We start from the raw sequence: 4,535 nt of genomic DNA on the forward strand, positions 1-4,535 counted from the left end.
GATTTAAGTAAGAAACTTGCATAAAATGGGTATGGAATCATATCTCGAGAGGCTAATGGCATTATTTTTCCACTGCTGGGGGAATTTTAACATCATTTTCAATGATAATCATATTTGCTGGTTCGTTTTTCTTTGTGGCACTCAGATACACATTCAAAAGGACTACTTTTTGATTGAAAAAATGTAAGCGATAATGTTAAATGCGCTAGATTGTTTTGTCAGTTAGCTGAGACTCCACGGTTAGCTAAGGTAAGGATTTTCAACATCTTTTTTTATTTTTCTTAAATTAGGATTCCCTTTCTTGTCATATTCCAAGGTTAAGTTTCTTTAAATTGCCGAAAACCTTCACAAGACGGGTAAAATTAAACATTAGGGGTACCAGAAAAACAGCTATACACCTGAAGGATCACCAAGTTTCTTCAGTCTATAATTTGCAGGTTAGGATTCCATTTCTATTTATATCGTTATGTTTGGTTCCATTGTTTGTTTTTCTTGTGCTATACAATGCTTCTTGGGCTGGGATTCCCTTTCCTTTCACGCTGTTGGGTTCTAATGTTTCTAAGGATTGCTTGTCATTTCATATTAACATTCTGCTTTACAAAAGAAACTGTATCATTCCGAGAAATGATGATTCATTAGCCCAGTGAGATTATCTCGAAGGGCGCCACAGAAAGAACCTAGAGAATTGTAGGACACAAATAACAGTATCCCTGCCCACTAACGTTTAGTGTAATAATGAAGACTACCTAGCACTGTAGGTTTTTGCAATATTTCTTTATGATAATTATAAGTCGGTAGTTGAGAAGCTTATGGACCTCAGGGAAAATGTGAGTGTAATTATACAATAGTATGTAAACACTGGAATCAGCGAAAAAAAAAAAGAAAACTCTTGGAGATCAAAATCTAGTTTAGCTCCGCATCGTTACTGACATGAGAAATTGTCTAATTCTTCCCAATAGTGCTATGGAGTGGTTAGAAGATACAATAACTGTTGCAGAGCATGAATCTGAGCACTATATTTCGCCGAACGGTTTTATGCATGGCGATGGTAGTTTATCAGGGAAATACAGAGTTAATTGATATCCAATACGCAATAATACGTAATACACTTGGAAACGTCAACAGAACCCATGAAAACCTTACCTAACCTTCCTGATTTATCTTTATAATCAGTATTCTTATCTAAATATACCAGTCACACTTGAGTACTGAGTTATAATCAGTCTTCTTGCCTAAATATAACAGTCACACTTGAGTACTGAGTAAATGGTGTCAATATTAATAAACTGTCGTCACAACAGTCAGCCATGGGATTCCCAGCACAGGAATTTGATGTTTGTATATTTCTACTATCATTTTGGCTACCAGATGAAGTTTTTAAAGGCCTTGTTGATTTTTATTAAAAGTGTATTTCGGAATATTATAGTAACCACACATTACCCCAGATATTCATAACCCTCCCCACTATAGCCTTTATTAATACCGTTTAACACCTTAATAACGCTGTAATGATCAGATTCACGCATCACAACTGCTCTTGTATTCTCTGAGGACTACACTACCATTGCAGAATATAATCACTCGATATCAAAAGCCAATGGCGAGGAGGAGCTAAACAAGAATTCTACCCCTCTGAAAACCTCGTGCTAACTTCGCCGAAACCCAATATTTTTTCTTGTGGTCCGATATGTTTGTTGTGCTATATTTTCAACCCAATTCCTCTTGACTGCCTATGTTTATGAAGACACAAGCGGTATATTTCCTACATATCACCATATTATATTTCATATGTATAATCTTGTATCGCTTAATTCACAGAATCGTTAAGTCTGAACCAATGAAATGATATTCCTCAGACTCATGTGTCACGATTGTTATTCTCTACGTACTACACTAGCGCTGAAGAACACAATGACTCGATATAGAACAAATATATCTCTTCTAACTTTTCTAAGCAGTCGATATTTAGCGAGTTCTCTGCGGTGATCGAAAATATACATGCGCTACATTACGTTTTCCATTAGTTCCTCCTAACTACTTTCGTTCGTGTAGACAGTTTGGGCTAACATCGACGGATTTATAGCACGCACGAGCACTTGCAATTGAAGCTTCAGGAACGACACCGAAATCATATTGGTAAACGTGCGACTATAGGGTTAACATGTAGGGTTGAAATCGGTTGTAAGGGCAATGTAGATGAGGTTTTTATGGGATTTTCAGCTATTTCGCCTAAAGTAACTCGACATAAATTCTGATCCTGAATGCCCTGTATTCGTTCCTATTCGCAAACAGATTCCATCAGTGAACCCTTTTAACCATCCGGCTTGGTAGAAGAGAGAGAAACTCACGCTAGTGTATTTCGTCCATGAAATTTAGATTTGAAATAAATTGTTAGGGAGAGTTGGCTTTCGTTCCATACTTTTTGTTTCCACTGTTACGAGTTACATATTTTCCCCCAAACTTCACAGACATCCCTTCCCTCAGGTGCATTAATTGTTGTGGAGTAATGCATCAACAACGTAACATCAATCTCACTCGTCAGCATCCTACTGAAAACGCGATAATACTGAAACATTGCCACGACCCTACAGGGCTACAGATAACCGAAGCCCTGGCCCTAAGAGAATGTATACCTTTCCTAAATCATCATTGTACAGGGCAAGCTAGGACTCTACAATTATTCTCTGCCGCATCCCAAATGATCACACTCATTATCTTCACTGGGCATTCCCAGGTGTGGAGACACCATGCACATCCAACTGTTGATCAGTTGACCCCTACTTCGAGGGAACACGGTCCACCAATCACCATATTATGTACGTTACCGCTCTCATTTGTTTGTAACACTTCAAGGTGTGATTCTTTCCCATTTTGTTCTATATATTGTGTTGTGTCATTTATAATCAATCTGACTGAAGATGGGTAGTGTTCGTGTGCCCGAATCGTCTCATGTATTTCAAGAAAATAGTGAAAATTAATATACGACATTTGATTCACACTTTATCAGAGGAAGCAAAACGTGTGGTGAGATAAACTGAAAAAAAGAAAGCTAGTGAGTGTTAATATGCATTGTTCAATAACTAAGTATATATATATATATATATATATATATATATATATATATATATATATATATATATATATATATATATATATATATATATATATATATGAATTTTAATCATACAACAGTAGGATCCATTTTATGGGGCTCCCACAACTTCAAACCTGTGCTCCAGTCAGAATCATAGACATAATGAGCTCTTGAAGAGAGTTAGGTGATACCTAGATTAATGCGTTTTTATAGAATATATTTTCCCATGTTACATACGATTATACGATGGTTGTTTGAGCTAACGGCATATCAACAACCATCGTTTTTAAGACTTGTATCAACGTCAGGCTCCATCCATCAACCGAAAAATCTTTTACCGCTTTCCACAGGGGTTAAGTGTAATTCTAAAACCCACATACAGCCTCATAATCTATGCAGCAAAGTATCTTATTAAAGATAGCATTCGTTTCTCGAGAAACTTTTGGCAGTAGCCTCGTGAACCATTAAGTATTTCCTCCTTTGTGAGAGCAAAGTATCTTTTTAAAAGTAATATTCGTTTTTCCAAACACTTTTGGCAGTAGCTTTGTGAACCATTTCAGGATATTATATTGTTCCCATGTTGGGACAGCTTGATTCACTCTCGAAATTTTTACATTATACAAGAAAAATGTGTAAGGATTCAAATATTTAAGTCACCCCTTCCCTACCGCTGTGTTGTCTGATTTTTTTGGTAGGGTACACTAATTTAGATTCTCTTTGATCTCACTGAAGGCGAGTGCGAGTTGGTTTCAGGGTTTAGTGCTGCATTTGGTCATGTTGGATTTGCTCTAGTGTTTTGAAGTAACGTCACTGTTTTTGCTAAGAGGATTCATTATATTATTATTATTATTATTATTATTATTATTATTATTATTATCATTATTATTATCTATACTTCTGTTACTTGTACTACAACTTCTACTGCAACTCACATTACAATTATCTCTATATCTACAATTATTGCCACTAATGATTATAATAATCAATATCATTATTAACTATACTACTGCTGATATTAGTTCCAAAACTTCTATTACAACTCACATAACAATTACCATTATCACTAATGCCAATAATTCTCTCAATTGATATTATACTATAACCGTATAATACTTGTATGGTTGGGCAGATCAATTTACCTAGCCAGCTGGAATGGCAGCAGTAGTCACCTCGACAGATACAAAGATATGTTACTTTTTCCATAACCTAGCCTAGCTGACTTCGTTGGCGAGGAGGTCAGCAGTTATTTTGTAAACCCATTTTACGTTTTCTAATGATGAAGCTTTCTCGTTTTTACTGCTTTTGTGTACTGTTTTTTTGGCTTTAGGTCACTGGAGATTATTACAACTATGTCTTTTTCCTCATTTACATATTATAGCTTTGTAGATTATCCTCCATAAACGATGATGCAGATTCGCCAAAGGCTGAGTCCAGTAACAAC

General features: G+C 35.9%; 1 protein-coding gene across 1 annotated transcript in view; it reads left to right on the forward strand.

Moving 5' to 3' along the window:
- The first annotated feature begins 227 nt into the window (after window positions 1-227).
- The window catches only part of LOC139756067 (putative N-acetylated-alpha-linked acidic dipeptidase), a 160,004-nt gene continuing 155,696 nt past the window's right edge, over window positions 228-4,535 (forward strand). The window contains exon 1 of the mRNA XM_071675078.1: window positions 228-249. The gene's annotated coding sequence lies outside the window, so the exon portion shown is untranslated. The remainder of the gene's footprint in view (window positions 250-4,535) is intronic.

Source organism: Panulirus ornatus, chromosome 20 (assembly GCF_036320965.1).
Source record: "Panulirus ornatus isolate Po-2019 chromosome 20, ASM3632096v1, whole genome shotgun sequence".
Classification (NCBI taxonomy): domain Eukaryota; kingdom Metazoa; phylum Arthropoda; class Malacostraca; order Decapoda; family Palinuridae; genus Panulirus; species Panulirus ornatus.